We start from the raw sequence: 14,304 nt of genomic DNA, 5'->3' as shown, positions 1-14,304 counted from the left end.
TTAAATTTTTAAAATTTATAAATATAGACCCCACTCATATTTTTTAATGATAGGTCCTACATATCACTTTTTTAAACCACACTACTTAAATTTTTAAAAAATCAAGTTTATTAAAATATTATGTTTCCTTCATTACCTTGCAGCCTCAATTTATACTGAGTTTAAAATATCTAAATATATAAAAATTTATAGTCAAGTATAACTCTTAACATATTTAACTTTCAGGTTTATTTAGGCCGATTTAACTATTTTAAATTATTAAAAAATTATTTTATTTTTATTTTTTTATATTGAGTCCATACATTATGTCTTTGAATATCTTTTTTGGCCAATTTATATATTTAAATTTTTAAAAAGTTATAAAATGAATACATTTAAATAATAAAAAATTAATTTTTTGATAATTTAAATAATGTTTAGATAATATTTATATTTAAATAAGGGTATTTTAGTTCAATATGTGTGATTTCACGGTCAACTAATGGTTAAGTGGATGAAAATAAAATTTTAAAAATAAAAATTTATATTTTATAACTATCTATATTAAAAAAATATTCATATAAGTTTTAAAAATAAAAAAGATGTATTGTTAATTAAAAGAAAAATAGACAAAATATCGTACGCATCTTTAAAAAAGAAAAAAAAGAAAACGTTATATTCATAACAAATTCTAAAAAAATGAAAAAGTGGGATGGTACCGACGGAAACAAATTTAGAAAAAAACAAGAAGAAAAAGTAGAGTGAGGTTGCAGATCTATAGTACATCCGACAGTGTTATAATAGTACCAGATAAAAATGGGAGCATTTTCGGTAAATTACTGTTCATTTACTATTTATTTACCGTTCATCAAACATCTCAAATTTATTTATATATATATATATATATATAATAAAGAAGAGGGGCTCTCCTGTTTTTTTCTCTTCTTTTTTCTCCACTTTTCCATCTTTACTATTCATTAATTTTATCTTTTAAAAAAATTATTTAATAAAATAATATAAAAAGTGGAAATGAGGAAAAAGAGAGAAGAGAAGAGAAAGAAAAGGAGAGTACCCTCTCCCCTCATGTTACTATGGCACAAACTCAATTGTCACTAAGCTTACGTGTGTACGCTGGATTATTTGAAAAAAAAAAAAAGGAAAAAAAGAGGTGAGTGGGCACTGTTGAGAAATACAGCAACAACTGAAGTCACTTTCAGTGAAGGGCAATTCAAAACAGAGGAAGAGGAAGCATGAAGGAATATTCAAACCTTCTTCCGCGTTGGTCCTTAATTAATCTCTCTATCTCTCTCCGATCCATACGTCTCACGTGCCCTTCTTGTCATTCTCCATTTGGTCTTTCATTGTGATTCTCTTGCCTCTTTGAATTAGTCTCCCACTTATACTCACTTTCACATCACCACTCGAGCCATCTTCTCCCTCTCTCTTCCCCTCTCATAATCTAATTCCCAACCTTTCATTCATCCATCCATTACACGTGTAAGCATGCACGACAGTTTCTTTGTTAATTTCGTCATCAATATTTAATTAATCTAAACTGCACTAATTAAAAACTAGATGAGTGAGGTGATCAATCAAATGAATATAAACGGTTTATTTTATATTTTATATTCTCTCCGTTCAAAAAAAAAATTTTAACTGAATTTCACCTTCTTATAAAATAATTACCTACTTTTTAGCTAACCCTATCTTTTCAGATTTATTTCTATTAAACACTTTATAATAAATATAAAATCATTATCAATAGGGGTATTTTTGAAAAAAAAAAGGTAATGATTACACCTCGAAAGATTAAAAATGTCTTATATTTTTTAACATTCAATCCCTCAAAAAATGCCTTACATTTTTAAACAAAGAGAGTATTTGCTACTACTAATATAAATATAATTTTACATTGACATCGAGTATTATATAAGGAGAATGATAGTGAAATCTCAAAAGAGATAATTAATAACAGTTACGTCTCAATAATTTTTTTTTAAAAATAATTATTAATTTCTTTTTTATGAAAAGGATCAATATATTAAAAAGAAAGGAAAGTTAAAGTACACTAGTCTAAAATTAAATATGAATTTCAATGATTGAGAATTCAGTAATTTCAGTTACAAATAATAATAATAATAATTAAATATAAATTTTAAATATAACTCTCAACTTGGGGTTGAAATTTTAGTTTACAACTTTTTAAAATTAATATTTATAATTTATATTTAAAAATATTTTATAAAAAATCTAACTGTCATTACTTTTTTTTTTTTGTTTTAAGAGTTTACTGACAATTTGTATTACGGTAGTAATGTTGATGCCATATTAGTCAATGTTTGGGTTGGTGATGTGTGATTGAATGAATGAATCCGCGTTAATTAAGATATAGTTTTATATTGAGTCCAAAGTTAAGGGAAAAGATTTGAGAGGCATAGGAGTAAGGACCCGCATCAGAGGAACAGAAATAAATTTACTCGGTTTGTTTTGTCTCCGTTCGTCAGGTCAATCCCCCGTCTCATTTCCTTCTCATTTCCCATTTCTTTATAACCCCTTCTTCCTCTCGCCTTCTTCCCAGCCATCTCTCTCTCTCAATCCTCTCTTGTCCACTCGGTTTCCGCCTCCTTCCTCTTGTTCCCCGCAATTCACCTACTTCACTTCCTTTTTGGATACTCCCTCTTTTATTTAAGCCTCGCACTTCAAGTTCATCTTGCGTGTTTCTGACCATGGAGGAGGAGGGCCAACTCAGTTTGATCAAAGAGCTCAACCTGGGGAAGGAGCTTGCTAGCTTGCTCTGCCACTATGTTTACCTCTTCTTCTCCTCAGGCGAATGGCTTCTTGATTGACAAAATACTCTCTTCTTATGACAAAGCCCTCAACATTCTTGCTTGTGGACAGAATGTGGCAGAGGCTCATCCCGCCATTGCTGGTGGGAGTCCCTCGTGTGGGGTCTTGGACCGGGAAGACCATCACAGAGATATCTACAAGAAAAGGTACCAAAGTTCATACTCCTACTTCAAATTTGGGCTCTGTCGTGCCTCCCACCTGTGATTCTTAAGGTGTTTTTGATCTGATCTGCAGGAAGATCATGCCCAGATGGACAGACGACGTGAGGTTTGCTCCAGAACAGGGATTGAGGGTTCCTTGGATGATGGATACAGTTGGAGAAAATATGGCCAGAAGAATATCCTCGGGGCTAAATTTCCTAGGTTAGAATCATAATTCGTAACCACTTTCTCTGCATAAATTCCTTACATTACAATCCGATTCGGCATTTTTAGGTGATGCCCATTTTGATAAAAGTTTATCATTTCAAAACACTTCACAATTTACCCGAAATTGCAGAACTTGAATGCAAGGTATCATGGTTGGTGGTCTATGTATGAGTTGGGTAGCTCTTGCCCCTTTAAGCATTAAAAAACTCCGTACACACACACGCGCGCACAGATAATGCAGCCAAACTCTCAACTCATAGGATAAGGGAAGAGAGTGAAGGACACAAATACCCCCCAACTTTGATTTATTCTCTATTTTTGGGCCTGCCACTTTAGCGTCAAGAGCTATTAAGAGCACGAGAACAAAGCTGTCCTGTTCCCCGTTCTTGTCATAAAACAGAATGCAGTAACGCTATTTTATTGTAATTATACTTATATATTGTTATATTTACAAAGATCATACCATGTGAGTACCTGACACAGAGAGTGGCTTTGTATTGCAGGGGATACTACAGATGCACTCACAGAAATTTACAAGGTTGTCTTGCAACAAAACAAGTTCAGAGGTCTGATGAAGATCCAACAATATTCCATGTGACCTACAGAGGAAGACATACCTGCAACAACCAGGCATCCTGTTTTAACAAGGTGGCATCATCGAAGGCAAAGATGGTCATGGAGAAACCATCATAATCATCAACACCAAAAAAGAGATTACCAATCTCAGCAGGAGGAGAGGAGGAGGAGATAGAACAATCCCTCATGACATTCTTCAATTATGAGCCAGAACTTGAGGTCAAAATGGAGGACATTTTCCCGACATCGACCGGATTTCCGACAACATCTGATAACCAGTTCATTGAAAACATGTCTCCTGATTTCATTTCCCCGTCAACCTCGGAATCAAACCTTTCTCTCTGTCACCGTGTCATTTGGGAAGTGCAGGTATAGGGCAAAACGTGCAGAGTTCAGAATCTGGAGTGACTGAGATAGTTTCAGCCCCAGCCTCGGTGACCAATTCCCCTCTGTTAGATTTGGATGTCTTGCTTGATAAGGCAGATTTTCAATCCACCTTCCCTTTCAACACTTACGAATTTGTCTCTTCATAGTTCAAGTCCGAGAGACGAAAAGAAGCTGCAAGTCTCTCCTAGTGATTTGTGGATCCTGACCAGGAAGAAGATCATATGAATTATGAGTCGTGTCAAGAAATGAATTGACGACTGTGAATATGATGCTGGTCAAGAGAGTTTTCCTTCCTGTACGTTGTAATTGTGTAATATGTGTACCTGTTTTTAAGTGAGGCGTGTCTTGTTGTAGCTCCAATACGGCTAGAAATTGTAGAATAGAAGGATTTCTATGCATTTCTTTATTTACTTCAAGATTCTTGAGATCATAATCTTGCTCGAACTCTTCTTGCTCAATTCAAGAGTTTTGTAACAAGAAATTCAACAACATCCAATATGTTGGACGGCTATTGATGTATTGGGCTTATTATTATTGTAGGCCCGAGCCCATTATCGCTATTACCATCCGATTTCTCTGCTTCATTTTTCCTTCCTCCTTGGCGGTTTGGTTGACCTTTTTTTTTTTTTTGAAAAATGAATTTAATTTAGCTAGTTAAACATAAGAAATTTGTTTTTTTTATTATTTGTTTAATATTTTAAATTAATCACTTTTAAAAAAATTGGCTAAAGAATACTTTTGATCTTCTAACTTTACATAAGATTTTATTTTAATATCTTAATTTTATAAAATATTTTTTAGTCCTTTAGCCCTAATATAATTAGTTTTAAATAATTAATTTTTGTGCTGACCATTGTTTTTTTTAAAAATTAAATTTAATAAGTCAATATTTGAGAATGTTTTATCAATATTTAAAAATTTAATGTAAAATTTTTTTGTGATGAAATTGACAGGTTAAGATAAATAATTAAAATATATTTTTTAAAATTGAGGGATCAAAATAAAATCTTGTGTAAAATTAAGGATTTAAAGTATACAATATCTTAGTTTTTTTTTTAATGATTAGTCAGATAGGGAAACATAAAGAATGTGGCCGTACATGAGATGCACATTTTAATTATACCTTTTTAATATTTCATTACTACACTTATGGTAGTTAATTTTGTTAGGTTGGAAAAGTTTTGCCATATTTAAAATTATGTGAGTAGTAGTGCTTCAAATTGTATTGTCTATATAGTATTGCTCACACTGTATTTTTTTCGGTCAATGGTATATTTTGTATCGTGATGTGATGCCCAGTCCACCAGTTAGTGCGTTGATTGTTAGAATAAATTACATCGATTTCTTTTAATTTTCTATGAAAGTATCCTATCCGTCATCAGCATCATGCAACCTAAAGTAACAAATAATAATAGACAATGATATGAATCTAGACAGGACAGTGGTTAATCTCAAGTGTTTATTATCAATTGTTTCAATAAGAAGATGATTGGTTTTAAAGTTCAACATCAATTAACTAATAAGACTTTGTAAAAGTTTGCTTGACTTATTTTTTTAAGCAACTTAACTAGGTTAAAGTACATATTTAATACTCTAATTTCACACAAGGTTTATTATAACCTCTTAATTTATAAATTAATTTTTTAAATATTTAACTCTAACACTGTTAGTTTCATTAATAAAAAATTCATACATTGAATTTTTGAATATTTATCAAACAATTTTAATATTAATATGTTAAGTTTAACATTTTAAAATAACAATGATGGATATGAAAAAATAATTTTGAAACAAAAAGGAGTTGGAGTTAAAGAATTGAAAATATACACAGGGATCAAATCAAAACTTTATATAAAATTAAAAGAATAAATTTATACTTAGCCACTTAATTATTGTCAAACACTTCAAGATAATTAATATAAGGGCTTGTGTACTTTAACCAATGATCTTTAGGTGAGAAATTTGCAGACACATCAAAGTCCTATTACCTTACGTGATCATCTAACTGAATGAGTGTAGTTTTGAAAAGCAAACATGCATGGAAGACGAAGGCAAAGTTGAAGAAGATGTTCGCTTTCTATATTTGCGTGTCATTATTGTGTGCACCAGTCATGTTAATCTTATCTATGTTGTTTTAATTTTACGAGATGTCTCTTAACAGATAATTAAAAAGATGCCCATTTTCATTCTATTGGAATCTTTTCTTACTAGTGTGTATAGAGAATTATACCATTACTTATTCTTACGCAATATCATTTTCTATATATAATTATTTGATTGAGTTAGATTCGAGCGTTATCTCTTCTAAAAATAGTTTTTAATTATCATAAATTCAAAATTGAGATTTTATACTAAATTGATAAAAAGTAAAAAAGAAAAGAAAAGTTGCCCGCCATGTAGCACATACCCACATCATGGGCTTTTGGCCCAACAAATCTTTATGAAGGCCTGTCTTGGACTGATCATCAATTGATGGAGTTATGGCCTTATGGAGATTGTTCTTCACACGTACTCCGAGTCTTTCATGGAGCGATAATTATGTTCCCAGCGTAAATTTTAAGACATTGTTTGGTGCAGCTCTATAAACAAATAGTTCTTATTAAAGATTGAAAGTAATGACATTGCCAGAAAAGTTTTTCCATGATGTGGATGCTAATTTTACTAATTGAATTGAATTTTAAAAGTAAAGTAGACCACTAATACGGGATTATAGTGACCAGTGAGACTCACTCTTATTTTAACAAAACATACATCACCTATGTATCTAAAAAAGAGTATGTGGATCATTTCCTTACTCAATCTCGTCCATCCATTTAATTTAATGGCCAAACATTTAATATCATCACTTAAATAAATTTTATGTTTGGTTTAGTTTAATAGTACGGTCAGTCATCTTACGTTATTAAATCAAAGGGACAAATGAGATTGAGTGTGACAGAACGCATTAAAAAATAGTGTGTGGAACAAATTCGAATCCGTGTAAAAGTTATAAAGGTATATGACTTTTTCGGTTATAAATTTGGTGGAAGAAAATTTAGAGTGGAGAATTTGTGTTGACTGTTAATTTGATCTGCTTGGTCTGGGTGTCATCAACGTCCTAATTACTACGAACCCACACGTACCTTGTTGTCTTCCTCCAATATAAAGGTTTTCATTTAATTTAACGCTTTATTGGTATGCTTCCTCTCTTCCTATCACAGGCATTTTTTAGAATGATTTTTTATCCTTAATATAAATTACAATTTTTAATATTATTCTGATTTAATTAACTCATTAACTATGAGAAAGAATGCAATTAATTACTGAATATTTACCTAGATTTATATACATTTTGCAACCTTTTATTCATTAAATAATGTATGGAAAAAGAATAAATATGGATATATAAAAGGCTTTCGTTTATATCCTTTTGGTAGATTTTAAGAAAATGATAAAAAAAATAGCATGCAAAATTACTTAAAATGTAGAGCCAAAATCAAAGATCAAGAAACAAGGACTTATTTAGCAACCTATTCTAAAAACGTTTTTTATTCTTCAAAATAAAAAATTTTGTTTCGTAATATGTTTTTTAAAAGTATTTTAAAAATAAAAAAAAGATTATTTTAAAAAACAGAAAATGAAAAACCACTTTAAAGGATTTTGAAATTCTTCTTCTTGAGAATAAAAAAGAATAAAAAAAATCCCTATTTTTATTATTTTTTTCCTTTTAAATTTCTTTTATAAATATTAATTTTTAAATAAAAAATAAAAATAATTTTAAAAACTCCAAGTCATTATTGATCTCCGTTTGCGAGAAACTCCACCAAAGAGATTCACCGCACACAGACGTAACTCGATTTTGAAATTATTGTTCTTGAGAATAAAAAAGAATGAAAAAAAAAATACAATTTTATTATTTTTTTAATTTTTAAAATATATTTATAAAATATTAATTTTTAAAATAAAAAATAAAAATAATTTTAAAAACTCCAAGTCATTATTGATCTCCGTTTGCGAGACACTCCACCAAAGAGATTCACCGCACACAGACGTAACTCACCACGAGGATCTCAAGCTCTCTGAACACAACCAACCATAGACAACCCCTATAGAATTCTTCATTCGCTCGTTGGCGTTGCGTGGCCTCGCTCTTCGACCACGTGTAGAAATCCAAATGAACATAGAACTTCGACTTTCGACCACGCACGGACACAACTGAACTTATCCTAACAGCACGCAAACGTAAGTCCCAGAACGAGAAAACAATATTTAAATGGATTTTTAAATCAGATATCAGCAAATTAGATAAAACGTTATCTAGACGGATTCTAAACCAAGGAGGATGGATGAATTTTTTGAATAAACCTTTTAAAAATCTCTCAATTAATCCAATTTCATATCTAAAAGCTATGAGACATATTACAGAGTTTGAATGAATTAGTTTAAGTTGAGAGCTTTCTCTCTTCTTTTTATCCTAAGATTTTGTTTATGTTTTTATTTAGGATTTTTACTTTAAACTCTATAAGTTGTTTATAAACTTCTAATCATGATAGAGAGAAGTCTTATTATGATGAATTTTTTCTTTTATTTGGTTGTTTTATTTTTTTAATTAGACTTAATTTCTCATCTATGAGAATTTAACATTTCCATTTATATATATCTCTCTCATTTTAATTACTTATTATATATGTGACCAGTATATAATCTATTTGTGGGCTATTCAAATAATTGAGAGGTAAATAGTTAGTAAAAACCTAAAGAGATAAACATAGATAATTGAATTAAAAATAGATTTATGATTTGTGGTCGCTTAAATCGTAACTTCGTGATTTATATAGGATTTCAATAGGATCAGAAAGAGCTAATTCAACGATAGATAGATACTCTCTTACATACTGAGAAATAATTAGGATACCTTATTAGTAATAATTAGTGTTATCACAAATAAAAGAAGATAATTAACTGAGTAAGAGTATAACATCTTGACAGATGAATCTTGATCCATAGCGCTTGTCTAATACATTTGATTTATCGCTTTTATCATTGATTTTACTTTGCATTATATGATTAAATATTATATCTCTTTTAAAACTTTTATTTGTTTTTATAAATAACAAAAGTCACATCTTTCTTTAAATTCAATTCTTAAAATACTTTGAAATTTATAACCACGTAATCCTATGCGCTTGTGGGAGTGATCGGCAGTGCAAATTTAAATTTTTATTTATTTACATAAAGGCAAAATTAAAAATTTATTTTATTTTTAAATAAAATTAATAATTTACTTACTTTTTATTGGTTTTGAAAAAAATAATAATTAGAGTACTCTATAATAAGAGTACGTTGAGCATCATGCTATACGGGTGATTGATTCAACTTTAATTTCTCTGTATATTGTGATTTTATGATGAAGCCCCACTGTTTTCTTCTTTGACTTCTTTTTTAATTTCAACCGCACTTGGCTAACTTTTTACTCTTGTTTCTTGATTCCATTTAACCGCACTTAATGCCTGCTTTTTTACCCATTCCTCTTTTGCAGTGTTAGTATTATTTCTCCATCGTATCGTACATCACCTTTATATATATATATTTCCTCCTGTTCTCATCATAGAACAAAGTTTTAAATCCATATATAATCTATTTTAGGGAAACGATATAGTAATTATTTTTTCTCAATATATTGCCCCTCCTTAATTACATCAAGTAATAATTACTTGACATATCTTATTGTAGTCATTATGTTAATGAAAAACAAAATTGAAAAATCAAATATTTTTACAAGTTTAAAAATATTAACTTTCATTCTTTAACAATCGTGAAAATTGCTAATTTTGTCTTGTAATGAGGACAGGGAAATATATGTATAATTGACCTAGAGCCAAAAATAAGGGGTATTCTCTCTCTTTTTACCAAAAGATATCTATAAGTTTCGAAAGATATTCTCTTTTTTTAAACAAAAAAGTTAAGAATTAGACTGATGTTTATACATAGTGTGATAATAAGGAAAATCAAATATGTAATTTTACCCAAACGAAACGGCACAAGTCACTCTAGATAGGAGTTTTAAATCCAGAACAAGACATCAAGTCTTTGTTTGTCACGACCTTGTGAACAGCAATGTGAAAGGCACTAATTAAATACGAATGTTGCCTCGTATGAGTGGCATCGGCGACTAGACAGAGAGGGATGCAAGCAATCATCGTCAAGGAAAATTGAGCGTCCCTGTGGAAAACTACCTTAGTGGCTATAAAAAGTTGCCCAAATATTCAAATTCTCTGGTTTTATCAGTTAAATAGATGGATTGGCTGTTATTAGTTGGTTCTGAAAAGGCAAAGCAGAGAGAGAGAGAGAGAGCTTGTGACATGACAGGGACAATTATGACGAATTGACGATAATGAATAATTATAATTGCATTTGCATATTAGTGTGCTGTGATCAGTAAGTTAAGGACCAAAGAGGAGAATATAGAGAGGTTAATTAGGCTTTAGGTGGATGACAAGGAAGAGTGAATTCGATGGTTAGATGGGAAGTCCGTGACAATGCGTTCTAGAAGATCCACAAACAAACATAAACAAATTAGCACAGACAGAGAGAGAGAGAGAGATAGACGGATGTGACTTTCTCATCTGCTTTCATGAATCATGATTCTTTCTTTGTTAGCTCTTCAAGGAATCAATCTCTCTCCCAACAACTCATTCTTACCTCTTCAGTACTTCAATTCCTTTCTGGATGGTGGCCGAACATGACTTCACAAGCCTGCGAATCATTGTTATACCAAAGTCTTCCATATATCTTCACCCATTTATATTCAAATATGTCTCCAGCCGGATCCTTATCATTTCTATCCATTAAAGGTTTTTACTTTTTTATATCACTCTCTAATTAGATTAAATTTGAATATTTTTGGATGTGATTGGAGATAGCTCTTTCTAAAACATTTTACACATTATATGATTTTGAATTTGAACTCGAAAACCTCATGCTTAAATAATCATGTTATATTGACTGGCTAGTTGAGTGATGAGTTGGGATACTTGTCAAAGAAAGGCAGGAAGTGGGATGGAGTGGGAATAATGGTCAACAATTCAACACACTCTCGTGATATATATATATATATATATATAAAGAGCCAAAGTTATTAGGTAGCCCTGTGGTTAGAAAAGTATATATTTATTGTCCAAATAAAGTATTTATATTAAAATATTTCTATATTTATATTAAACACAAAAATATTTATTAATATACAACTACTAATTTATTTAAATACTCTCTCTGATCACAATATAACTAGTTTTTTATAAGTTTTGTTTGGTCCAAAATATAGGGCATTGAGTAAATATATATATATATTTTTTCAATTATATCATTATTTTATTGAGTAATTAATTACAATTTTTGAATAAATTAAATATAAATTTATTACAATCAAGAGCATGATTGAAAATATGATGAAAATTTTAGAAAATTAATATTTTAATAAACCTTGTTAAGAAAATAAATTAATTGAAGATAACTTATATTGTGGTTCAAAGAGAGTATACTAGTATAATAATTGATCCCCATTTGAAAATGCATATTTTTTTTTCCAAAAAATCAGAGAATTAATCAAAGATGATCCAAGAAATCACTCAATGAATGAACAACCACACACATCCCTCAAACATTAATGTAATTGGAAGTAATAATAGAAAATTTAAAGCACGCCTTCAGAGATCAATACAGAAAAATAAATATAAAAATTAAAATATAAAATTGGAGAGCGCAAGTCTTGTAGGTTTCATGATGCACGTCCCTATCTCTCTCTCTCTCTCTCTCTCAAGTTGCAGCATAGCCTAAACACACAAAGCTCTTCCCAACAGAAAGAGTAACCAGAACTGTCGCACATTTAAAAAAAAAAAAAGTGAGCACTTTAATATATATGAGAATTTTATTAGTACTTAAGTTTAATTAGAAAGCATACAATATCTCGATAAATAATTTCTGAACCACATGATATTATCCCTAATGAAATTAAAACCTAACTCATTAGACCTTATGCTTCACGATTAAAGAAAATCATGTCACACAGAATTTGCATGGTGAAGGAATTCTGCAACAAAAGAAAGGGTAAAATAAAAAATAATAATATATATATATATATATAGGCCCAAGTCCTTTGTTTTCTTCCAAATTTTCTTGCTTATCGGATTTTCAATTATTATTATTATTATTATTTTCTTCAGCCGTGCTTCATCATCTTTTAACTCAATATATCCAATCATCAGCGCTTTTTCAGAATATCGCTGCCGATGGAGCCATGTGTGATTGACATGAAGCAGAAAGGAAATATGAAATCATACTCATTCATGAACAAGATCAAGGGGTAATTAAAAATGTAGTAGTTAAAAAAAAAAATAGTATTATTGTGAAACTTAAAAGACAGAGAGAGTACATCTGGAGATGGATCTTGAATATGTGATAAGTGGGACATTTATGAAAGAGGACCACAAGGTAGTGTTTCTAGTCTTCTAGATGGGACAAAGGAGGACATGTGATAAACGTAAAATATTTTGAAAGCACCTTGTCGTCTTATCCTAAATCCAATGTCCTTACACTTCCCCATTGCTATTATCCTTATCTCTGCAAATCTGATCTTCATTAGCATATGGGAATGTGACTTTTCTTCGCTTGAGATTCATTTCGGTGTTTAAACAGATAAATTTTTGCAGTTGCTCATCAAAGATATATAATAGTAACACTTTAAAAAAAGTCATATTTAAGATTGGAGGGAGCACTTAATTACAGTGCTTTTCAATAAAAAATACTCTGAGACAAATTTAATATATTTAATCATTTAATCGTCTTCCTTGATTAATTTCATCAAGATAGTTATCAATTACTCATACTTTATAGTCCTATTAATAAGTCGCTTTCAATATATTTTATTAAAATTAAAAAAAATTAAATCTTAAAGATTGTGAACTTTGCCTAATGAGTTTTTAACTTTGTCCCTGTCAAATATACATATTTAACAATACTTTAATAGACGGTAAAATGAGAAATTTAAAATAAAAATTTAATTATATAACTTATAAATAGGGCAAAAAATTTTCACCCTCTATCTTATAAATGGAAGGGAGAATATATATTTGAGATTCCAGGGAGTATTTTTTTCCCAAAAACATATGAATGAAGGTGTTAATAATTCTTTTTTTGGAGAGACCAAAAACTATTCTCCTAAAGTTAATTACCTCATGATTAGGCTGTATTAAGCTATTAGTAAATAGAAAATTATTGAATATTTCTTTTGATCCAATTTATTAGTCACTTTTAACATTATCATCACGATAAAAAAAAAACTTTAAACATCATTAACTCTATTTAAAAATTTAACAAGATTTTAATTTTAGTCTATTAAATATACATGCACTAACAATAAAATATTCTAATATTTAATAACATGTCTAATGATAATAGGAACAAAAAATAAAAATAAAAATAAAAATGAGGTATTATGTAAATAGAATAAGAGAAGTAGTATACTACTCCCTCCAGTTCTATTTGTAGAGCAACTTTTAGAGGTAATTTTGATTCAAAATGTAGCATATTTTGTAATAATTAAACTATTTTTTTAATTTTACTATTTCTTAATTAGCATGAAGATATTTAATATAGATGTATCATTATTTAAAGTTAAAAATAAAAATAAAAGTACATATCATCTTATTATGATATAAAAAAAATTAACTTTTTTTAAATATGTAAGGTGCTAAAAACCCCAGAGTATGATACGTAAAGCCATATTGTAATCTTTGAACGACAACTTACTAGAGTAATCTTTGAATGAGAAAGGTCTTAAAAAAAGAAAGTAATTAGTTTTCTATTTTGGTGTTAAAAGAAAGGTAACATTATAAAGAATTATAATTTATTTTTTGATTAAATTATTCTTTGAGAAGTACTAAGTTCCATAATTATTTGTCATAACTATTTTACTTAAAGTAATGATTAAAATATATATATTGTTCTTGATATTAAATACCCTAACATTAATCATATGAACGCTTGTTGGGACTTTAATTTGACTTAAACCCACCTGTCATATAAAGTGAATTTAAAGAATATATATTTTACAATATTTTTGAATTATTTTAAAGATACATTGTTACAAAGCAAATAATTTAAAATATTG

The 14,304-nt window shown here is 29.4% G+C and overlaps 1 pseudogene; it reads left to right on the top strand.

Annotated features, from left to right (window-relative positions):
• Positions 1-2,453: 2,453 nt before the first annotated feature.
• LOC129290906 (probable WRKY transcription factor 46) lies at positions 2,454-4,741 on the top strand (annotated as a pseudogene).
• The last annotated feature ends 9,563 nt before the right edge of the window (positions 4,742-14,304 follow it).

This window comes from Prosopis cineraria, unplaced genomic scaffold (assembly GCF_029017545.1).
Source record: "Prosopis cineraria cultivar Desert tree isolate PC_DT_omini unplaced genomic scaffold, ASM2901754v1 PC13, whole genome shotgun sequence".
Classification (NCBI taxonomy): Eukaryota; Viridiplantae; Streptophyta; class Magnoliopsida; order Fabales; family Fabaceae; genus Prosopis; species Prosopis cineraria.
This window is presented reverse-complemented; position numbering and strand designations above follow the sequence as displayed.